Source organism: Silene latifolia, chromosome 2 (genome assembly GCF_048544455.1).
Source record: "Silene latifolia isolate original U9 population chromosome 2, ASM4854445v1, whole genome shotgun sequence".
Taxonomy (NCBI): Eukaryota; Viridiplantae; Streptophyta; class Magnoliopsida; order Caryophyllales; family Caryophyllaceae; genus Silene; species Silene latifolia.
The window spans coordinates 95,045,825-95,071,921 of record NC_133527.1 but is presented as its reverse complement, the minus strand read 5'-3'; the positions used below and the strand labels follow the sequence as shown (position 1 = coordinate 95,071,921).

General features: G+C 38.4%; 1 non-coding gene across 1 annotated transcript; it reads left to right on the top strand.

The window, feature by feature from the left end:
- Nucleotides 1–23,496: 23,496 nt before the first annotated feature.
- Nucleotides 23,497–23,603, top strand: LOC141644664 (small nucleolar RNA R71). The gene has a single exon (XR_012544276.1). It is a non-coding gene; the product is annotated as a small nucleolar RNA R71 (small nucleolar RNA).
- Nucleotides 23,604–26,097: the final 2,494 nt, after the last annotated feature.

Sequence of the window (26,097 nt, the reverse complement as noted above, 5' to 3'; positions counted from 1 at the left end):
ACCCTGTCTACTATGTAAGTAAAAGTCTCCTGGATGCAGAAACAAGGTATGGACTACTTGGAAAATATGTACTTGCTTTAATTATATCATGTACTAAACTTAGACCTTACTTTGAGAGACCCAATAACTGTCAGGATCAACCTGCCTATCAAATCTGTCATGAGAAAACCTGAGCTTTCAGGCAGAAGAGCAAAATGGTCAGTACACCTAAGTACTTATGACATAACCTTTTAACCTAGGACAACAATTAAATCTCAGGCATTAGCAGACTTTGTGGCTGAATCTAGTCCCAACCTAGCTAGAACCCGACCTCATAAAAAAGGTCAACCATCTAGACACCCATAGATCAGGCCAGGAATGGACCTTACATGTAGATGGAGCAACAAACATGAGTGGAAATGGCCTAGGAATAGTACTAAAATCACCACAGGGAGACCTAATTGTTCAGGCTATCAGTTGCGAATTCAAAGCAACAAACAATGAAGCTGAATATGAAGCCCTGATAGCTGGACTCAAGGTATGTATAGAACTTGGTGTGAAAAACCTCAAGGTAAAAACTGACTACCTTTTAATTTCTAATCAAGTCAAAGGAACATATGCTGCAAAGGACTCCAAAATGATTCTTTACCTAGACTATGTCAAAAACCTTTGCAAAAAGTTTAGTTCATTTGACAATGATCAAATACCAAGAGACTTGAATACTCAGGCTGACGCCCTAGCCAGCCTGGGATCAAATTTCAGCCCTGTTATATTTCACAAAATACCTATTGTTCACCTGCTAGAACCAACCATTGAAAAGCTGGACCAAATTTATCCTAACAATGTGGAAAAAACTCTTGGACCAAACAGTACTATGATTGGTTCTTGCAGGGAACACTACCTAAAGACATGTTATTATAAAAGTCTCAGTGATGTGACTCTTAATTGCACACATTTAGTCTCCTAATTGAACCTATTTTGCATACTAATATAGCATTTCATGGTCGTTTTATCCGTCAAATCCTTCCTATTTGGTTTTCCTATTACATTGTATATGTTTTGTAGGAAAGAAGGTATGGTAATGAGGCAGAATTCCCCCTCTCCCGTGCATATTTGGAAGCTTTTTGATGATATTGGATGGACTAGTATAAATAGGAGGCAAGAATGATGACCAAAGATGTTGGAATAAAGAGTATATAGAAGGATCATAGGCTTAAAAGCAAGGATGACGAGAAGGAAGCCACTACATAAAGAAATTGTTCGAAACCCAAACCAAGATTTGCTCCTTTGGCTCTGAAAGTATGCTAGATGAAACGTCGTCGAAAAATCAAGTGGTCTAAGCTTTTGAATCACTCCAATAGGAGTCCGGATGAGGAAATGATGTCCGTTTTACTATCCGAGCTCAAATAGACAAGCTGTCCGCCAATCCGCGCGTCCCGAGACTCAAGACGGTCGTCCCCAGACCCAAGACGAGCGTCTCCCCTTCAAGACACTCGTCTTCCTTTCCTACTATCCGAGCGTCCCGCAGCCAAGACGCCCGTCTTGCAGCCAGACAATCCGAGCGTCTCCTCCACGATTCGATCGGATCACGAGACAGGACCTCCGTGCCAAGACTAGAAACGTGATATGGGCATCTCCCTTCGAGAGGAGCATTTCCCTACTCAACACTTAGCAATGCTATTTACTAATCTACCCTTGCTTAACCTAATGATGTATCACTATATATACTCCATTTGTAATAATCAAAGCAAAAAAGTTCCCATAGTAGGAAGTTTCCTTAGATTAGAATAAGTTCTCTTAGATTAGATTAAGCCCTTATTAGAAGTAGAGTAAAATAGATTACTCTTTAATCTTTCCACATATCATACATTAATCTTTCCTTAATTATTGTTCAAAGTTTATTATTGGGTAATTCAAGTTTATTATTGGGTAATTGAAGATTATTGGGTTATTATTGGAGAATTGACAATTCTTCATCAATTAATCAAGTTCTCTTCTTTTATTCTTTGCTTTATTATTTGGATCATCTCAAGTTTGGTATAATTCTTTTTCCCTTTACTCTTTATTGTTTATTTCCTCAATCTCTTATCATGTTTACACTTGTTGTGATGATTGACACCATTAATAACATGTTTCCCATGATAATGAGGGAGTAGTTCTTTGACTAGGATTAATGGGTAATTAGGGGAAACAAATAGGGGGATTAATCATGCTTAATTTAATATGTCTCCATAATTAATTTGCTTGCTTATTCTGATTTCAACTTATGCACATGTTATATTTGATGAAATGCTAAGCCTATGAATCCTTGCATTTCTTACCCATCACTTATCTTTTCAATGAGACTTGTAAGCCATAAACCAACTCGAGTCTCATTAGACCATGCATATAGTTGAATAGGAAGGACTCAGTCGACTTGTAGGTGTTGTACAATCTAATCGATTCGGCTCCGGGACGCAAACCATCTTAGGGATTGTAAGACATACACCAACTCGATCCAATCACAATAATAAGTGCTTGCTATTTAACTGAGAACATGTTTGTATGATCAACTCCCATGAATCCCATATGACCCCATGACATCCTAGTATCCTTTATTATATGTCTACACCTTTTATTGCTTGTTTTACTTTATTGCTTCCATTAGTTTAGAACACAACTACAAACCCCAACAATTGTGGAACTAGCATAAATTGAGATAGATAGACTTAGAACCCAAAGCACATCATCCCATGGATCGACCTCGACTTAACCACTAACTAGTTGTTTGTTGAGAATATAAATGTGTTTGATTGGGAGACCCAACGACAATCTCGCCCATCAAAATGGCGCCGTTGCCAGGGACGGTGTTATGTGATTAAGTTCTTGTTTATTTGTCTATTTTAATTTTGTTTAACCTTGAGGAACTTGTTCCTCAAGGTCGTTCTTACCGTCTTTGTGTAGTTTCCTTGCTTGTAGTTGTTTCCTTGTCTTAGCTATGATGATGGCTCAAGACATGACTCATGGAGTATGTGATGGATCTTTTGGGTATGGCTACAATGGGTATGGGGAGTTTGAGGAGCAAGTCAACACAAACCTACCTTACTATTTGTTGAACCATATAGTTTATATATTTGTGTTTTGCTGATGTCAAGGTGTTTTATATTTTATATACTTGTTGCGTGTAATCGTTTGTCTAAGTGTCTTAGAATCAACTTATTACAAGAGAGCAATAAAGGAGATTGTGATGATAGTATGAAATGTTCAAGCCTCTATTCAAGATCAAACGATATAAAGATTCATTCAAGATTTATGTGAAGACGAAGTCCGTCTAAAGATTAATCAAGCTTGGATGATGATGTAGCCTATACTCGAAGATCTCCTTGAAGATTAGAATAGAATAGGTGATTATCTCGTAATGATAACCAAGAATGAGTTTCTTGAATTGGTAAAGTTATAGGTTTGCAGCTATAACATTACTAGTAAAAGAGCTCAATGTTATAGCTCCTCTACTATAACATTGAAATGCTGAGTTTATTATACACGACTTATAATGTTTCAAAATTGTTTTGAAAATTGTTTAAAGTTTATTTTAATTGTTTTGATAAAAGTGTTTATATAATAAAGCCCGGTTTAGTGCGGAGTTTGGTTTTATGTTGGACGTTGATTAGTAGTCATGTTGGGTCGACTTATGAGTTGGACCTTGCTACTAATTAGGGTTTCAACAAGACCTCTCCTAAAACCAAAATTCTAACCCATATGTTGAGCTAGGGTTTGCACGAGCCACGAGGCTTATGAGCCGTGACATCACGTGCTACCTAGGGTATATTTGGTGAAGATCTTATTCTATAATAATATCTTTACATATCTTATATATCTTACTTAATATATTTGTTTATGATAAAAGGTATTCTTGTTTTAGGAAATCTTATCATATTTTAGAATTTATAGTAAATATAATATTTGAATAGATTATATTCTATCTTTTGGAATATTCTTTATTATCTTTTAAGGCTTTTAGGAAAGAGATAATAGAAGATATGATTTGTTAACATATCTCTTTTATTCGGCCAATTAGGGTTTCTATAAACCGAATTGCATTGCTCTTTCTTTCCTATAAATACTTTGCTCTTTACAACATTTAAAAGAGAGACCTTAAGCTTAAAAATTGATTTTAATTTTAAAAAGCAAACCGTGTGTTTTCAAGCAAAAACCGATTTGTTATTTTTGAAAGGTCATGTGTTTTAAACTCGTATACTCGTTCTTATTGTTATCGTTATAAGATAATAGTGCTTAGTTGATTCCTTACTTGTTCATTAACGTGAACCTTTGCAAGAATCATTAGTGCTTTCTTATTAGCGTAAGTTAGTCACTCGAGTATTTAACAGTACTCATTGAGTTACAGCTAGAGTTAGTTGTACGAGTAGGGTTAGTAAATTTGTAATCCGTAGAAAGGTACTAAATTTATTAATGTGAAACTGAACCACTTTAAAAACCGTGTGTCTCCTCGTTCATTCGTTCGTTTGTTTATTTCGTTCCACATTCACTAGTTGATTAGTTAAAGTTTAATCAATAAACTTTAAATAATCAATTACATACGCATAATTGAAAAAGCTTTCAAAAGTTTTAAATCCTGAATTCACCCCCCCTCCTCTTGATTATTTTGGATTAATAGACTCTTCAATTGGTATCGGAGCCTCGTGCTCTTGATTACGTAACCGCAAAGAGGCTGACCTATCTATTTATTTTATCGTTTTATATTCCGCTGCCTATCACGTGATAAATGGATTCCAAATATCTCAAGTGTCCCGTCTTTGATGGGAAGAATTATGGATTGTGGAAAAACATGATGACTCACTATGTGAAAGGTCACGATTGGGAGTGATGGAGGATTATCCAAAACGGACCGCACAATATTCTTGTAGAATCCGAGGAAGGCACTACCTATGAGAAGAAAGAAGAGGACAATATCGAGGCCGACTACAAGAAGGTTGAAAAGAACTTCAAAGCGATAAGTCTCCTGCAAAACGGAACGACTTCTACAGAGTTTGATCGGTTTTCTTCATGCTCTACGGCGAAAGATATATGGGATGGGTTGAACTAGCTTATGAAGGTACTTCCATTGTTAGGAAGCACCGAATAGGTTTTCAAGCATCATAAACGAACTAAAAAACCTAGGTAGGAAATTCAGTACTGAGGACACTGCTAGAAACGTTCTTAGGAGCCTGACTAAGAAGTGGCGTGCTAAAGTCACTGCAATGGAGGAATCACGAGATCTTGAAAACCTATCCTATCAAGAACTCATCGGTGCTCTTATGGCCCATGAAATAACTCTTAACAAAGATGACGCTGAACCAAGCCGTAATAAGAGTATGGCTTTAAAGAGCGAAGAAGTTGACTCTGAATTAGAGGATGAAACTGTTCTATTTGCACGTCGTTTTAAAAATAAGATATTTCGAAACAAACAAACAAACAAAATCATCCTACAACAACAACAACAAGTCATCCAACAAAAAGGTTACTGAATCAAAGTCATCTTTCGCAAATAGAGGTTGCTTCAAGTGTGGAGAATCTGGTCACAAGATCAAGGATTGTCCAACATGGGAGAAGATTAAGGACAAGATAAACGTGAGAAGACAAAGAGAGAATGCAAACAAGTTATGATAGCTTAGTGTTGGGGAGACCTTCACTCAGAAGATGACGAGGAATCTGAAGACGACGAAGTGGCTAACCTTTGTCTCAGCAGTGTTAGTCTTGACCTAATCTCCGACAGCGACGATGAAAGCATGAACTCTCACTCAAACTATTGCTTCCTCGGAGAGGCAGCCGAAGATGATGATGAAAAGGTAAGTTATCTTGAGCTTAAAAAACGCGTTAAGAAATTGTCTAAAAGTGCTTTAATTGAATTCTTTGAACAATCTCTTGATAAGTGTCACGAACAGGACTTGGAGCTAAAAGATCTGAAGGAACAGATTCTCGAAATTGAAGAAGAGAATCATAATCTGAAGGCCAAAGCTAAATAGTTAAAATCTAAGGTTATAGCTGAGAAAGAAACAACGTTAGATTCTACTATGGCTGAAAAGAAGGAATTAGAGTCCAAAGTTATAGCTAATGAAGCTATAACTTCGGACCTAAAGCTTAACATCAAGCACCTTCAAGCCAAAGTTATAGCTAATGAAGCTATAACTTTAGAACTTAGAAAAGCGAAAGAACTTTTGGAAACTAAGGTCACATCTGATGAAGCAGTGATCTTAGACCAAAAGAAAGAGATAGATTCCCTTTCAAAGCAATTAAAGGAATCTAAGACCGACATGATCAATGTTAAGAAACAACATTCCGATGTTGTATTCCTTCTTAACAAATGATTCCAAGGCTTTCGTGATAACTTTAAGAAAGATAATGATGTTGATCACACGAAATGTCAAGAGGAAATTAAAACCCTAAAAGACCTACTTCTACATGCTAGAAAGGTCCATGATAAGTGGGAAGGTAGCACAAAAGTCTTAAACTTCCTAACCGATCAATCTGACAATAATATGAAGATGGGGTTTGAACATGAGTGCTACAGCCGTAGAGATCACTCTAAATGCAAATCAACACCTTCGGATTTTGATTTCAGAAAAAGGAAGTATACTGATCTTCCTGAATACCTGATTTGCAATTACTGTGGTCATACGGGTCACATTCAAGTAAATTGTGTCAAAAAGGCTCATTATATACGAAAAAATGCTGACCATGGTAAAACTGTTGACACGGTTGATAAGAATGATGAAACCCCCATTAAGGAACCAAACGAAGAAAGGAACAACAAATTTTGTTGGTTCTATGATATGGCCTTCGACTACAGCAAGAAACATAGTACCTTTCAAAACCCTTGTCGATCTCAACCAAGTAAACCTATTCACAAGGGAAATAATTATGATAGACCTAGAGAAATTCCTAGACAGAGAGAACACCCTAACCCTAAAACTCCTCCTAAGCCAAATAAACCAAGGGTTAGAAAAACGGTCATTAGACGAGTTTGGATTCGAAAGGATTTAGTATATAGAGTAACTAATCATAAGGGACCCAACATAGCTTGGGTACCTAAAACTGTATCTAATCCTTTCTAAAGGAAGTAGTGAAAGAAAGCAATCAATGGTATCTTAATAGTGGATGTTCAAGACACATGACCGGAGATAAGAATTTATTTCTTTCACTCAAGCCCTTCAACGGAGAAAAAGTGACGTTTGGGGACAATAAAAAGGGAAAAGTAATCGGAGTTGGCAAAATCGGAATTTCTAAGTCTCACGCAATCAGTGATGTTTATCTCGTGGACGGTCTAAAACATAACTTGTTAAGCATATCTCAACTATGCGACAAAGGTAACAAAAAAGTCTTTCATACTGATACTTGTCGCATTATTATTGAAGGAACTAGCAATGTTATTCTAGAAGGCCACAGGAAAAGGAATGTTTATATGGTAGATTTAAATGTTGTGCCTACTAACTCTTTTTCATGTATGAAAGTTACTCTTGATGATCCTTGTTTATGGCATAAACGGTTTCTCACTAACCTTGAACAAACTCAAGAAGTGGGACTTGGTTGAAGGGTTACCTAAGATCAAGTTTGACCAAGAAAAGATGTGTGACACGTGTGCAAGGTGCAAACAAGTAAGATCATCGTTCAAACCGAAAAGAGTAGTAAACACAAATCAAGCCTTGGAATTAGTACACATGGATCTATGTGGACCTATGAAGGTAAGGAGTAGAGGAGGATCCAGGTACGTCTTTGTTCTTGTAGACGATTACTCAAGGTATGTATGGCCTATCTTTCTTCATTCAAAAGACGAAACTTTTGATGAATTTGATTGTCTTATGAAACGTGTTCAAAATAAATATAAGACTAATCTTGTATCTTTTCGTACGGATCATGGCACCGAGTTTGATAATCAAGCTTTCATAGAATATTGTAGAGTTAATGGTGTAGGGCATAACTTTTCTGCACCAGAACTCCTCAACAAAATGGTGTCGTTGAGCGTATGAATAGAACCCTGGAAGATATGGCATGTACAATGCTTTTGTGTAGTGGTTCACATCATAATTTTTGGGCTGAAGCTATTAGTACTTCTTGCTACATCCATAACCGTGCTATGATCCAACCTATTCTTAAGAAAACCCCCTACGAAATCCTTAGAGGTCGAAAACCTAATATCTCCCATTTCGTTGCTTTGGGAGTAAGTGCTTTGTTCATAATAACGGTAAAAACCGTTTAAGTAAATTCGACCCTAGGAGTGGTGAGGCGATTTCATAGGATACTCAGATCATAGCAAGGTTTACAAAGTATTCAATAAGAGAACTCTTTGTATTGAAAAAAGTGTCCACGTTATTTTTGATGAAGATAACGTGTTTGATAAGCCTTTACAGGATGAGGAAGAAGACTTGGGTGAACCTAATTTTCGTCTTTCAAGAGACGATCCCCCGGAATTGGAATTGGAGGACAATGAGATTGAAGGAACAAGTGATGAACTTGATCATTCCTCAAAAGATAAAAAGGATAAAACCAAAGTTATAGTTGATGATACTATAACATTGACTCAAAATAAGGATTCCCAAACCAATGTTATAAATGATGTTACTATAACATTGAATCCAAACCAAGGTGTAGAGTCAGAGGTTATAATCGGCTCTAATACAACACCCGGATTGGATTCGGGGGGAACTTCCTCCAATTCCGAGCCAAATGAAGTTAGGTGAAGCTCAATTAACGATGATGAACCAAGTACTTCAACAAAGTGGAAATAAAAGAGATCACACCCCATGGACAATATTCTAGGGAATATTAAGAAGGGTGTTCAAACTAGACGTTCCTTGAATAACTTCTGCTCTTTCTACTCTTTTCTATCCATGATCGAACCAAAGAATATCAATGAAGCTCTAGCAGAATCAGATTGGATTGTCGCTATGCAAGAAGAGCAACAATAGTTCGAAAGAAACAAGGTTTGGCATTTAGTTCCTAGACCAAAGGATCATTCTGTCATTGGAACAAGGTGGGTTTTTAGGAACAAACTAAATGATGCCGGAGTCATTGTCAGAAACAAAGCGAGAATGGTGGTCCAAGGTTATAATCAACAAGAAGGAATAGATTATGACGAGACTTTCGCACCTGTCGCTCGTCTTGAAGCTATTATACTTCTAATAGCATTCGTTGCACATAAAGGAATGAAGCTCTTCCAGATGGATGTCGAGACAATATTTCTGAATGGGTATTTACAAGAGGAAGTTTTCGTTGAACAACCCCTCGGTTTTAAGAATAGCAAATTTGAAGATCACGTCTTCAAGTTGGATAAAGCCCTATACGGTTTGAAACAAGCACCTAGGGCATGGTACGACAGATTATCTAAGTTTCTACTTGACAGTGGATTCAGTAGAGGACCCGTTGATAAAACTCTATTTCTAAAATCTGAGGGTTCCAACCTTTTGGTTGTTCAAATGTACGTCGATGACATCATCTTTGGATCAACCAACCTAAGCCTATGCAAATATTTTTCTGAGTTAATGACCTTCGAGTTCGAGATGAGTATGATGGGTGAATTGAAATTCTTCCTAGGTCTGCAAATACAACAAACCGATGTAGGCATTAAAATCTATCAATAGAAATATATTAAGGAATTAATTCGAAAATTCGGAATGGAAAATTCCCATGCTATGCCTACTCCCATGGTTGAGAACAAGAAATTGACATTAGATGAAGATGGTAAATTAGTTGATGAAACTACTTACCGTGGAATGATTGGGTCACTGTTATATTTGACCGCAAGTAGACCCGATATTATGTTTAGCGTATGCATTTGTGCGAGATATCAATCGTCTCCCAAAGAATCGCATATGACGACCGTAAAACGAATTTTACGATATTTAATTGGAACGGTCAAGTTGTATTTATGGTATCCAATGGATTGTAATTTCGATCTAGTCGGTTATTCCAATGCCGACTACGCAGGATGTTCTTTAGATAGAAAAAGTACGTCGGGTGTCGCCACTTTTCTCGGACCGTGTATCATTACGTGGGGTTAGAAGAAGCAAATTTCGGTTGCCCTCTCAACTGTTGACGCCGAATATATTGCTGCAGGACTGGTATGTACTCAACTTTTATGGCTTAAGAAACAATTACGTCATTATGGTATTGATGTAGGATGTATTCCTACTTTATGTGATAATACTAGTGAAATAATTATTTCTAAAAAGCCCGCACAACATTCACGTACCAAACACATTGAAATAAGATACTATTTTATTCGAGACCATGTTGAGAAGCGGAATATAAAACTTGAATTTTGTAGTACTGAAAAACAATGGGTAGACATTTTGACAAAATCGTTAGCTAGAGAACGATTTGAGACTTTACGGTTGGAAATTGGTTTAATCAGTGGTACCTAAGTTTCTATGCACGTTCAATTTTCTTATGACTGACTAGGTAAGTTAAGATTGTATGACTGTGTCCGTATATTGCGTTGCATGAATAATTTCGTTTATAGGAATATATATTTATCATAAATTTCTAATTGTTATTTAGAATTTAATTATCTATACAAACTTAACACCTTATCAAATAAATAAGACACATCATATCTTTTATCTTTCCAAATCACATACAAATCTTCTTATATTACCTTCCATGTTACACGGCTAACCTTTCCATATACAATTCAACTTCCTAAATTTTATCCTTTACCATATTTATTATATCACCTAATCTCCAATATCTATCATAACTCCTATTACTATTTGCCACTTACCATAATTGATTACCTAGACCTAGACCTACTCCTATATTTACCCTCTCCTTGCGTGTAAACCATACCCACAACCCACTTGCATAACTTTTTCTCTTTTCAAAAACAATTACCATCATCACCATCACCTTATTTACTCAACTATCACCATCAAAATAAATCCTAACCATGCAAAAACCTGATCATCAACCCGCCATCAACAAAGCCGCCACTTTCACAAACCACCATCACCATTACCATCTCATGATCTTAATTCCGCTAATTTTCCTTCACCTCAACCAAACCCAACTACGCCCCTATTTCGTGGTCGGGACGAATCGATGTCCGAGGGTAAAAGGCGCCGCCTTTTCAAAGGAAAAAATAAGGTAATTGTTGATGAAGGTGTAGATGTTGAGGAAACCGAGGTGATTGTTCGGAACGGTGTTGCTCGTACCTTGCTCCGGGATGTTTCGAAAGCCGCAACAAAGGAAGGGTTAAATCGTGTTCGGCTAACTGATGACGAAAGCATCCTTGTTAATCGTGTTTTCAGGTATTCTATTCATGGAGGAAGGTATTATCCGAAATCTTGGTTGATTAATGTTTCCGCTCTTAAGTTCTTTGTTGATTTTCTTGATTTTCATGGGTGGAGTCACATTAGTCAATTTTCGGGTCCTATTTATCCGGTTGAAGTTGTTCAATTCTTTGCTAGTGTGTAAATTAAGAAGGGAGTCTTGCATGCGGTGGTTAATGGGGTTGATGTGACGGTCTCTGTTTCGGATTTTTGCTCTGCTTTTTCGGTTCCCGATGACGGAATTGAAATTAATCCGAGTCTTGAATGGTCTAATGTGGTGAGTGAAAAGGAGATGTTAGTTAAAAGGTATTTTGAGGAGGTTGGGATGGACGGAGGTAATATTGTGGTTCGTCCTCTCTCGGCGAAAATTAAGTTCCTCTTGAACTTTCTTTGGAACACGATTGTGCCGAGGAGTGGAGGTCGTTGTAACACCCCCTCATACCAAGGTACCTTACCAGGACTACCCCAGCATGAACGGTTGTTACCATCTCGGTTGCCCGAGGTTAGTATATATCAAAAGCAACAGTCCAAACACATTTATTGATGTACGTAATTATAAAAGTTACATAGTCTACAAAATCCAATAAACGAATTATCCAAATGGCAACAACTACCAAAACAATAACTAAGGCTCATGATGGTGTCATCTAATCCAGCGTGGTGACTCTCCCATGACTTCCCCAAGCTCAATAAATGTATCACCTGTCACAATCTGCTCACCATCCCCGAATGGATCACCGCAGGTTTTACAAAACAACAACACGGGGTCAGTACTACTCAATCAATATAAGACAACAAACAATACAACCAGTTGATCATCGATCTCACACAGTAACCGACTACACACCGAAGTGTGTAGCCCTGCCAGATTACCCATCGCAACAGGTAATCCTCGCCGCCAGTGGGTGATCGCGGCCCATCCCCACTTAGTCCAGCTCATCAACGAGCGACTAACAATCCCTGTCCCTTAATGAGCACATCCCCTCCCGTGACGGGTTCCACGGAGGGCGAACTAGGGTGTGAAGCCACTCCCGCAAGTGACTCCACCACAATCACACACACACAGCATCACAGCTATCACAACCGTCACAACAGAACCACACCAACACAGTCTCCACAACACCCATCCTCCGATGATCAGCAGATAACAACAATTATGAACATATGCAATCTCAATCAATTAACAGTACTGAGTAGGAGAAACCCTACCTTTTCGCAATCCGCTATGCTGCAATCAATCATACAAAATGCATAACAATTACCACATCGTCACCTACAACAATGATAATCAACAATCACATAACGCAAACACTATATGCAAAACCCCATTTCCCCCAAATTCATAATCAAAGACAAACCCTAGAACAATCATCAACAAATATGGGGATAAAGACTTACCGACGGAGGAATAAAGGATCGAATGCGATTGCTACGATTCTTCACACACACATAGGAGAGATTCGGAGTGATTAGAGCGTCGTACGATGATTAGGTTTTGTAAATTATCTTTTAGGAAACTGCTTAACGAAATATATATCGTTCTAATTACTTCCGAATCAAACCATTTGGAATATTACTCGCCGGACCGGATACTCGGTCGAGTAAAGTGTATACTCGGCCGAGTATCCTCTACTCGGTCGAGTATTCTTCATACTCGGCCGAGTATTCCTCGGCAGAACCAAAACAGACTACACCATTGACACTACTCGGCCGAGTAGGCTCTACTCGGTCGAGTACTTAGCTTATAAAAATCCGTAGTATTACAGTCGTGATAAAGTTTCGAGTTATGAGGCTATTGTAATCTATTCATGGTTGAGGGACAAAAATTGAACTTGGCAAGTCTTATGTTGCATCGTATCATTCAAACGAGTCTCACGGTTACCAAGGAAAAATTAAGTACAACAATCGACTTACCATATGGGATGTGGGTGTCTCAGTTGTTAGAGATAAAACAAGTGGTGGGACGGGATAGTTACGGTGTAAGTGCACGAGATTGCATGTGTGATCGGTTGATCAAGTTTATGGGTCTTGTTGATGATGGACCCGAGTTACTTCTTGTTAAGGATGTTGAGAAAACCCCGGGTGATTCGGGTTTGGGAACTATGGAGGCGAAATTGGAAGGGTTTATGACTGGTTTAATGGAAAAGTTTTGAGGAGCATTCAACCAACTTGGCTACGGTATTGTCACGGGTTGGACCATCTCGGTCTTTGGAGTCGCTTTTGGATGCTTCTCGAGTTTATTCTTGGATGGATGGGGTGGATAAGAGGTTAGAGGGTTTTGAACGGGAATTGAAGGCAATCCGTGGGGAAGTGTTCCCACATAGTGACCATCTTACTTTCCTCACAAGTCAAGGTGGAGCGTTGGTCATGCACGGAAAGGCTATGGCAAGTGATCAATCGCTTACATTGGAGGCCACGAAAGCTTTGTCTTTGAAGGTGCTCAACTTTGAGCGTAGTATTCAAACTCTTTCTCAGCTTGTGCGGAGTTCCTTCGATCGTCTCGATGCCTTGGGGCATTGAACTCGGCCCGACTACGTGAACCCTGACCGAACCCGCAACATTTGATCTACCTCTGCCTTACCAAATTTAGCCTTGTCTATTTTTAGCTTTCTTTTTCATTTTATTATGGTGTGTTTCACAAACTTATCATTTGGCCCAATTTTGGCATGCACTTGTAGATTATGGCCCAAGTGTTCTTTAAACATGTGTTCCATTTGGCCCATCGGCTTTAAACATGTTTTCTTAAGTTTGTTTGCTAATTAATCTTCTCGATGCTTTTAGTTATGTATGATAATATTAATTTCTATGACATTTTATCTCTTGTCTCGTCTTATATTATTCTAGTCATTTTTTATTTGTTCTTAGCTTTTCGATGATGTCAAGAGGGGGAAAGAACGTCTATAGTAAGCATCTACCTCAGCTTGCTCCTTGTCAAGACTTATTGTCTCTTAAAGTCCTTAAAGTTTTGGTTTTTGATAAATCGTTTCGATCTTGCGTTGATCTTTATTATTAAGATGAGTGTATTATATTGAGGGGGAACTTACATTCTTAGTCACAATTTTAGGAGGCTTGCCATCATCAAAAAGGGGGAATTTGTTGAACCATATGGTTTATATGTTTGTGTTTTGATGATGTCAAGGTGTTTTATATTTTATATACTTGTTGCGTGTAATCGTTTGTCTAAGTGTCTTAGAATCAACTTATTACAAGCGAGCAACAAAGGAGATTGTGATGATAGTATGAAATGTTCAAGCCTCTATTCAAGATCAAATGATATAAAGATTCATTCAAGATTTATATGAAGACGAAGTCCGTCTAAAGATTAATCAAGCTTGGATGATGATGTAGCCTATACTCGAAGATCTCCTTGAAGATTAGAATAGTATAGGTGATTATCTCGTAATGATAACCAAGAATGAGTTTCTTGAATTGGTAAGGTTATAGCTTTGCAGCTATAACATTACTAGTAAAAGAGCTCAATGTTATAGCTCCTCTACTATAACATTGAGATGCTGAGTTTATTATACACGACTTATAATGTTTCAAAATTGTTTTGAAAATTGTTTAAAGTTTATTTTAATTGTTTTGATAAAAGTGTTTATATAATAAAGCTCGGTTTAGTGCGGAGTTTTGTTTTATGTTGGACGTTGATTAGTAGTCATGTTGGGTCGACTTATGACTTGGACCTTGCTACTAATTAGGGTTTCAACAAGACCTCTCCTAAAACCTAAATTCTAACCCATATGTTGAGCTAGGGTTTGCACGAGTCACGAGGCTTATGAGCCGTGACATCTCGTGCTACTGATCGGTCCGTTTCGTGTTCATAATTAAATAGATGTGGTCGTTGGGTCACGTCCGAATCAAAACACAATTTATAGCGTCACAAACAACTCTACAATTAGTAAAGAGGCAAGTAAAGGTCGGATCCCAAGGGACGGGAATTAAAATGACATTTCTATTGAAACTAGTGGTGTCTTAGGGGTGTCACAATTTGGGTTGATGTAGAAGGTCACTAAACTAAAATAGCAATGGAAATAAACAAGCAAGATGAATTAAAATGGTTGTAAACAATTGATAAAAAGCACTAGGGTGTCATGGGGTCATAGGGGATTCATGGGAATTGATCATACAAACATGTTCTCAAATTATAAGCAAGCAATTATTGTTGTGATGGATGGAGTTGGGTTATATCTTACAAACTTAGGAAAGTTTGGGTCCCGGAGCCGAATCGATTAGATTGTACAACACCTACAAGTCGACTTAGTCTTCCCTACTCAAAAACATGCATGGTCTAATGAGACTCGAGTTGGTTTATGTCTTACAAGTCTCATTGAAAAGATAGGAGATGGTGGTAAATGCAAGGATTCATAGGCTTAGCATTTCATCAAACATAACATGTGCATGAGTTGAGATCAAAACAAGCAAGCAAATAAACCATGAAAGCATATTAATTTAAGCATGAATCATTCCCCATGTTGGTTTCCCCTAATCACCCATTAACCCTAGCTAAGAGACTACTCACTCATTATCATGTTGATCATGCTAGCAAGGTTGTCAATCATACCAACAAAAGGAAACATGATGAATAAATGAAAGTAATTAAAAATAATTAAAGAGGGATTAAGAGAATTATACCTACTAATGATTCCAATAATAAAGCAAAGATAAAAGAAGTACTTGATGCTTGATTGAGAGGTTGTCAATCTCCCAATAATAACCCAAATAATCATCAATTACCCAAAATAAATGATGAACAAAAGAGAGATTAAGGAAATAAAACTTGTATTAGAACTTGATTAATTGTTGATTACAATACTAAAGAGAGATTTGATTGATATTAACTACTCTAATTATTGATAAGAAGAACATGCTCTTCTAATTAGACTAATGGGGTATTTATAGTGGAAATTAGGGGGATGCATTAGGGTTAACTAAGGGCTAAACTAGTAATTACACTTTTTAGATTGAGCAGGGAGGAGCCGGCATTTTTCGAAGGAAGGGCTTCTTTCTTTGTAGCTTGGAGAAGACAAATTGCGCTGTGCAAGAATCCGTGCGTTTTGGAGTCGGGACGGGCGGATTTTGGCGGTGGAACACGGGCGTCTTCAGGTGAATCCGGGCGGATTGTGGAGAAACCACACGGATTTTGCCTCAGCAACATTTCTTCTTCTTTTCTTCCCTTTTCTTCATAAATTCCTTGGGGATTTCCTTGGGGACTCAAGGATCCTTTCTCAACATTGCTCATCTACTATAATATGTACAAAGGCCTTCTAATCTTGTCTCTCCTTGATGCTTGGTCATTGAATTCGGTCAATTTAGTCTCGTTTTGTCATGAAAATGCAAGATTTGCACTTCTTTCCTACCAAAGGATCAAAATCTCAAAGAATATGCAAAACAAAGAACTAAAGACAATAAATGACCCAATTATGAACTAAAAAGCATGGGAACAAGGCTAATTCGGGGGCTAAATATGCGCTAATTATGGTCACAACAAATATCCCCAAACCGAACCTTTGCTCGTCCCGAGTAAAGAGGTGACAAAGACTAGGACCATTATTTAAACTAACCTAATAACATAGCCGATATGAGACAATTAGCGGGTCTCACTCCCCCCCTTCAACTCACAACAAGACAACCATGAGGTAGAATGCCTTCTTGCAAGGCAAGGTGGGTCTTGCCAAAATGGCGACACATACAAACATTAAGCACACAAAATCAAATAATAGATGCATCTACAAAAGGAATAGCCACTTCCTCATCAAGTGGCGGAGGCAACTAAGAGATAACAAATTTAAGAGCATGTAATCCTTCACAAATACTAGTTCAACAAATTACTAAGGCTAAGAGGATGGCACTAAATCACCTCTAAATGGTGTTAAACTAGACTACTTCCGTCCTCAATTTCCAAATGCTTTCGTCAAGAGCGATCGGATGGTGGTGGAATGATGATCCCTATGATGCTAGTAGCATATGACATGACAAGTCTCGAATTCTCTACAAAAGTAAAGGTCATGGATCGTCCCAAGCTCGACAAAGTGGCTTGACAAAAAGGCTTTTCACTTTCACATTTCAAAAATTTAAGATGGGGTTTGTCCCTTCCGGGCTAGTGTCCTTTGCTTTGGCCAATCGCTTATTAGGCAACCGGTTAACCTCTAGACAATAGCTTTTCGGGGTGATAGTCACTCTGTCTCCGGGCAGCCGAATTCACAACCGTGTGGGGGCCCAATTCAATGGATCCCGCTCCAAAGCACATCGAAGTGGTACGCCTCCATCAAAACAATTAAATTTCTCATCATTTCAACATTTCATAACATTTGAGGTTTCCTTGGCATTAAATTACTTCCACATGACAAAATTTTCGAAATGAGCACTTCAAACTTGTTGATAGAAAGTATTTTTGGGTTGCCTTACCACAAGGTCAATCAAGGTCACCTAGACAAGTTAACCAAGTCCACATCGCATCACGGGGTTGGATAGGTGACTCACATGCAAACCCTTGACTAGGCTTTGGGTCATGGGTCAAAAGACACTAGTATGACACTATCTAGGGTGTTTTACAACCATTCTAGTAGGCAAAGTCTTAAGTTGAAAAAGTATTTGTAATGGCTTAGTTGCTCTTGTCAAAGTTCTCAATTAGGCAATTTTCAAAATGTTTTTTAAATGCAACTACATGCAATGATGCAACTAATATAAACATCCTAATGCAAGTGATTCTATCAACTAATATGACATATAAACTAAATGTAAGTCCTAAATTCACATTGTTATACCGCATCAATCAAAATAAAGCCACATAGTCATTAACATAAAGAGAAAAAAGGAGATTGGAAAGATCATACCATGCGGTCTTCATGATCCTCATGTCTCGGATGTGGCGTAGTCAATCAATGTGAACAAGGATAGAACAAACACAATATATACAATATAACTACACTACCAAAGGAAAAAACATGTTTTTGGGTTTTTCAATTTTTCAAATTTTTATGTATTTTCGAAATTTTTCAATTTTTTTGGATTTTTTAATAAGAGTTAAATTAGAATTCCCCATCCCCACACTAATATGGGCATTGTCCTCAATGGCCAAAATGATGGGAAATTATAAAAACATGATGCATGATTTCTACACTAAATGCAATCTACACTAGTCTACACTACATGATGCATGGTTTTTGTTTAGGACGGAGAGGATAATTTAGATTACCTCCCGTTGTGTATGCATTAACTTCCCCAAACCGAGTTAGACACTATTGCTAATGTCCAAGGATGGGTGTAGTTCATGCACACACTATGTAATGCATGAAACTAATTTGTCAATTTGGATTTTGAAACTGGGAACAATAAAATGAGAACACCTCAAAAAGTACCAAGGTGTGAGTCCTCAATGGTGCTAGGACTACTCCAACAATGATCAAGAAAAATAAATAAATAGAACAAAGAGAGAAATAGACAAACCTTGAGAGGGTAGGAGCCTCCAAAGCTTGCTAATCTTCCATCATATCATCACTTTCATCATCTTCCTCATTAGAAGTGGTCTCATTGCCACTTCCCTCTTCACTTGCTTCTTCACCTTCTTCTTCACCTTGCTTATCATCCTCTTCTCCTTCTTCACTAGCTTCTTCATCAATGTTATCATCAACTTCTTCATTATCAACAACCTCATTGTCACCCGGAACAACCCTAGATGCACTCGGAAATAGGACCTCCTTATCCGCCCAACTAGGCAAAGGACATGATGGGTCAAGTAGTCCTTGCCTAGCTAAGTGTAAGAGGGGTGGATATTGAGCTAAGTAAGCATTTTTCCGATCCTCAAAGGCTTGCTTGTGCATTGCTTGCATGAGAAGAGTCAAATAATCATTTCTTGCTTCAACTCCTTCCGGCTTGAACTCTTGATACTCAAAAGGGTAAGGTGGTGTGACAATGGAAGAGGAGGGTATTTCAAGTTCACCCTTTTGTTGTTGGATAATATACTCGGCCTCTTTTGAAAGGGGAAGTAGATAATTGGTCCGGTGGACACTCAATCGACAAATCTTTGAAGGCAAAGTGAAAGAACTAGCCTCACTAGTGAGCCATCCATACTTTGTGTCAAGAGGGTTATGGGCAACCCACTTGTACTTGTGTATCATAGTATGAAAATCAACGAGATGACCACCTTCCTTCGCCTCATACTTGTTATCTTTGTTGAAGTTAGGATCAAAGTATTTAGCTAGGATAGTGATTAGGCCTCCATTCACAATAACGGTAGTTCCTTTCTTCCCACAATCAATGTTGAGCCATCTATCCACCAATAGCCTTAAAAAGTTGAAAGGCTTGGTGTGTACTCTTCCAATGTTCAAAGCCGACTCAAGGAGAATCAAATTGAGTTTGGTGAAATGGTTGGTGTCTTTTCTTGCATTGATGGTGCTCCCTACGACCTTGTGCCATACTCTTATGCCCGGATGGTGGACTAAAAGATCACGACTCGCATGAAAGTCTTCAAATTTCCTTCCGGAAATTGCCTCCCAAAGAGGGTCGGGGTCATATTTGCCAACATTCTTAAAATAACTCGGTTCATCACTAAGACCCAAAGCTTTACCCAATTCCTTAAAGGAGATGCGTCTACTAACATTAGCTAGATGAAACTCGAGGTTCTCCATAGTCTCAACCTTGTTAACTTTCAACGAACTCAAAAATTCTAAGGTAAGGGAGGGGTATGTCAATTCTTTTGATTCAAACAATTTATCCAACCCCATGGCTTTGAAAAAGGCTCTAGTTTGCTCAAGGACACCCAATTTTTCTAAGGTATCTTCACATATAAACTTGGTGGACTGAAATGATTTTCTAGCAAACTTAGCAAAAGTGTCCCTATGGGTTTTGGAAATGAAAGTTACCTCCGGATAGTTTGCAAGTTGATCAATTTCCGGAGTAGTATATGTTGTTGCACCCATGGGAGGTTGTTGTTGTTGTTGCACTTCCAAGTTTGGGTTTGTTACCACCATAGCCAATGCTTTCTTTGCTTGAAGAGTCTTTTGCCTTAATGAAAGTGTCTTTGCCTTTGGTGCCTTTGTTGCTCCCTTAGTCCTTGACATTGATGAATTAACCAAGAAAGAGTGAAAAATCTTCAATTTCTAGTGCACCCAAATCGATTTAAAGATGAAAGGCTTTGCCTTTATGAATTCAAAAATCGACTCAAAGGTTGAAGATTTTGTGCTTGGTTTTGATTTTTATTGAAAAAGGAGTGATTGATTTGTTATTAAAAGGATGTTTTGATTTGATTTTGGTGAATGTAGTTGAGGAATTTTGTTTTTGTGATGGAGAGGATGAGGGTTTTGAGTCGTGTTATGAATGAAGGAATGAAGGAATGAATGTGGGAGGGGTTTTATAAAGTCCGAAAAATTCGAACCGCATGGGCAATCCGTGCGGTTTCTGCTCAAGACGGGCGGATTCTGTCTTTTCTGGGTTGGGAAAAACTCGCCTAAAGACGGGCGTCTTTCAGTGAAGACGCTCGGATTCGCAGACACGGGACGGGCGGATTCTCCTGAAGACGGGCGGATTTCAGTCTAGGGATTTTTCTTGTTTTCCTCAGCCAAGAAGACGGGCGTCTTCCTTTCAGGACGGGCGGTTTTTTGAAGATGGGTGGATTAGGATGTAGGATGCTCGGATTTGCTGACAATCAAAAATTTGAAAACTTCAGCTCAATTCAGGACGTGCGTCTTCTACCCAACACGCTCGGATTTCTTGGAAACGGGCGGATTCTCCTTAATCCGCTCGGATTCGACCCTTTTGTACCCAGATTCAGTTCCATCCGTGTACAATGCATATCCCTTGCCATTCTTCCATTCTTCTTCATATCTTGTGTTCTTCATTGTGGGGGGCACTACTAAGGCATGGATAGCCTAGCCAATTGTCATCCCCACACTAAGCTAAAGCACTACACATTAATTAAAATTATTAATCCATCCCTCACTTCTCTCAAACATGAGAATTATCTTGATCAAAGTATAAAAATCCAAAAATAACAAAAATGCAATACAAGAATCGAAATGCAAGTTAGGGAGTTAGAAATATTTACAAATGGTGGTTTAGGGAGGACTCCACCAAACTCTCATTCTTGATGAGATGTCAAGGGGGCATGTTCAAGGTGTTGTTGATGTTGCTCAACACCTTGAAAAAGTAATCAAAAGCTTGTTCATTATCATGGTAGAGGTCTTCAATAGACCTTGGCCCTTGTTGTCGGTCTTGATCGATGGCATTACCAATGTAGGGATTAAAAATACCTTCAAATTCGTCGTCCCAAAGACCACAAACTTCATTAAGTTGATCATTGAAAATCTCTTGATTTGATGGTGACAACTTTCCCATTTCCTTTTCTTGGCCAATGAGGCCATCTTCTTCTTCTTTGCTTGATTTTGGTGAGCTTTGCAAGCTCTCTTTGTCATAATTCTCTTGCTCTTTGAATGGAGCATCTTCAATTTTCTTCTTCCATTGGAGTTCCGACTTCTTCCTTTCATCCTTCCGACTATAATGATCGATCATAAAACACGGTTCATGTAAACGGGGAGCTCTCATAGTCTTGTCAAGATTGAAAGTTATACTCTCATCTCCCACTTCTAGAGTGAGCTCACCATATTTTACATCAATCACCGCACCCGCGGTGTGTAAGAAGGGTCTTCCAAGAATGATTGGAATGTTGGAGTCTTCCTCCATATCAACAATGACAAAGTCCACCGGGATGAAACACTTCCCAATTCGCACGGGGACATCTTCCCATATCCCTAATGGTGTCTTCGTCAATCTATCTGCCATTTGGAGTGTGATATTGGTGCATTTAAGCTCTCCCATCCCCAACCTTTTACTTACCGAGTACGGCATAACACTCACACTAGCCCCTAGATCACATAAGGCTTTGTTGATCGTGGTGTCGCCAATGGTACACGGTATTGAGAAGCTTCCCGGATCCTTTAGTTTTGGAGGTGAACTCCCTTGAAATATTGCACTACTCACCTTAGTGAAGGCGATAGTCTCAAGTTTCCGGATCGACTTCTTCTTTGTGAGGATGTCTTTCATGTATTTCGCATAGGCCGGCACATGATTGATTAATTCCGTGAAGGGAATTGAGACTTCCAAATTCTTCACAATTTTCATAAACTTTCCAAGTTGGTCATCAAATTTGGGCTTGGCTTGACGACTTGGAAAACGAAGTCTAATCACAATGGGCTCCTTCTCCTTGACCTTGTCTTCATTTTTCTTTGAAATTTCTTTTTTTGATGATTCTCCATCTTTGGAGTTTTGCACAATTTCTTCCTTATCACTAGCTTCCACAACTTCATCCTCAACTTGCTTCTTCGGTGCTTCATACCTTGTACCACTTCTCAAGTGAATGGCACTAACCGTCTCATGTCTTAGGGGATTACTTTGAGGTGGTAATTGCCCCTTTCGTCTTTGTGAGCTTGAAGATGCTAGTTGAGTCAATTGTGTTTCCAACATCTTGGTGTGAGCTAGAATGTTGTTGATGGTGGTTTCCTTTGCTTGACTATCTTTTTGCATTTGAGTGAAAAACTCTTGTTGATTCTTTTGCATTTGGAGGACCGCTTTTTGAACATCAAAACCTTGGTCATTTTGGTGATTGTATGGATTTTGATTTTGGTAACCTTGGTTTCGGTTGTAAAAGGGTCTTTGATTTTGGTTTCTCATGGGAGGTGGAGTGTAAATTGTTTGAGGATTTTGAACATTTTGGCTTTTGTATGAGAGATTTGGGTGAAACTTGGTGTTTTCATTGTAATAATTGGAATAAGGGGTACCACTCTTGTATGCTTGGAAAGCATTTACTTGATCATTTGTTCCCGTGCATTCACTTTGGTCATGTCCCAAAGTTCCACAATTCTCACATATCCCACTTGGGATTGATGAGGATGCCGTCATGGCATTAACATGATGCTTTGGTGATTTTGAGGCTTCTTCAAGTTTAGCCATAGCTTATTCAAACTTCAAATTGATTGTGTCAATGTGAGCACTAAGTTGAGCACCTAATTGAGTAACGGAGTCCACTTCATGTCTTCCTCCTCTAGTAGCCTTGCGAGGTCTACTATATTGTGAGTTATGGACCGCCATTTCCTCAATCTTGTTCCATGTTTGATTGTCATCAACTTCGGTGAACATTCCATTTGATCCCATGTTGAGAATGTTCCTTGAATCTTCATATAAACCGTTCCAAAACTGTTGTACCAAGAACCATTCGCTAAGTCCATGGTGAGGACACGAGCGACAAATTCCCTTAAACCGCTCCCAAGCTTCGTACAAAGATTCTTCATCCCTTTGCTTAAAACCCGTAATTTGAGCTCTTAGCATGTTAGTCTTTTCCGGTGGGTAGAACTTTTTGTAGAAAGCTAGAGCCAACTTCTTCCAAGAATCTGTTCCGAGAGTGGCCTTGTCAAGGCCCTTCAACCATTGTTTCGCGGTGCCGATTAGAGAAAAAGGAAATAAGACCCATCGAATTTGGTCTTCAGTCACACCGGTTTGAGAAATCGCATCACAATAGTCACAAAAGGTTTCCATATGAGAATGAGGGTCTTCACTAGGCATCCCCCCAAATTGGCTCCTTTCGACTAATTGGATAAAGGCGGATTTGGCAATAAAATTTCCGGTTAGATGTTGTGGTGTGGGAGTACCATTGGGCAGGTTCTCCTCGGTGGGTATGGAATGTGACGAAAATTTAGGCATTGTAGGTTGATTTTGTGGGGTATTTTGTAATGGGTTCTCCTCACCTTCTCTTGCAAAAGGGTTGATGAACTCAATAGTTGGTTGAACAACCTCACTAATACCTCTCAAATTCCTCCTAGCAAATCTCCTATTGTTTGTCAAGATTCTTTCAATTTCACGGTCAAAAGGTAACAAATCACCTAGTGACCTTCTAGACATGCAAAATATCAAACAACTCGAAAATAATTAGAACAAACCTTGAGGAGTTTATTTCCCCAAGGCGAAGAAAGACACAACTAATAACAATAAAAGAAAATCTAAATCAAGTAAACACCGTCGCCGGCAACGGCGCCATTTTTGATCGGTCCGTTTCGTGTTCACAATTAAATAGATGTGGTCGTTGGGTCACGTCCGAATCAAAACACAATTTATAGCTTCACAAACAACTCTACAATTAGTAAAGAGGCAAGTAAAGGTCGGATCCCAAGGGACGGGAATTGAAATGAGATTTCTATTGAAACTAGTGGTGTCTTAGGGGTGTCACAATTTGGGTTGATGTAGAAGGTCACTAAACTAAAATAGCAATGGAAATAAACAAGCAAGATGAATTAAAATGGTTGTCAACAATTGATAAAAAGCACTAGGGTGTCATGGGGTCATAGGGGATTCATGGTAATTGATCATACAAACATGTTCTCAAATTATAAGCAAGCAATTATTGTTGTGATGGATTGAGTTGGGTTATATCTTACAATCCTAGGAAAGTTTGGGTCCCGGAGCCGAATAGATTAGATTGTACAACACCTACAAGTCGACTTAGTCTTTCCTACTCAACAACATGCATGGTCTAATGAGACTCGAGTTGGTTTATATCTTACTAGTCTCAGTGAAAAGATAGGAGATGGTGGTAAATGCAAGGATTCATAGGCTTAGCATTTCATCAAACATAACATGTGCATGAGTTGAGATCAAAACAAGCAAGCAAATAAACCATGAAAGCATATTAATTTAAGCATGAATCATTTCCCATGTTGGTTTCCCCTAATCACCCATTAACCCTAGCTAAGAGACTACTCACTCATTATCATGTTGATCATGCTAGCAAGGTTGTCAATCATACCAACAAAAGGAAACATGATGAATAAATGAAAGTAATTAACAATAATTAAAGAGGGATTAAGAGAATTATACCTACTAATGATTCCAATAATAAAACAAAGATAAAAGAAGTACTTGATGCTTGATTGAGAGGTGGTCAATCTCCCAATAATAACCCAAATAATCTTCAATTAGCCAAAATAAAGGATGAACAAAAGAGAGATTAAGGAAATAAAACTTGTATTAGAACTTGATTAATTGTTGATTACAATACTAAAGAGAGATTTGATTGATATTAACTACTCTAATTATTGATAAGAAGAACATGCTCTTCTAATTAGACTTATGGGGTATTTATAGTGGAAATTAGGGGGATGCATTAGGGTTAACTAAGGGCTAAACTAGTAATTACACTTTTTAGATTGAGCAGGAAGGAGCCGGTATTTTTCGAAGGAAGGGCTTCTTTCTTTGTAGCTTGGAGAAGACGAAATTGCGCTGTACAGGAATCCGTGCGTTTTGGAGTCGGGACGGGCGGATTTTGGCGGTGGAACACGGGCGTCTTCAGGTGAATCCGGGCGGATTGTGGAGAAACTGCACGGATTGTGCCTCAGCAACATTTATTCTTCTTTTCTTCCCTTTTCTTCATAAATTCCTTGGGGATTTCCTCGGGGACTCAAGGATCCTTTCTCAACATTGATCATCTACTATAATATGTACAAAGGCCTTCTAATCTTGCCTCTCCTTGATGCTTGGTCATTGAATTCGATCAATTTAGTCTCGTTTTGCCATGAAAATGCAAGATTTGCACTCCTTTCCTACCAAGGGATCAAAATCTCAAAGAATATGCATAACAAAGAACTAAAGACAATAAATGACCCAAATATGCACTAAAAAGCATGGGAACAAGGCTTATTCGGGGGCTAAATATGCGCTAATTATGGTCACATCAGCTACCTAGGGTATATTTGGTAAAGATCTTATTCTATAATAATATCTTTACATATCTTATATATCTTACTTAATATATTTGTTTATGATAAAAGAT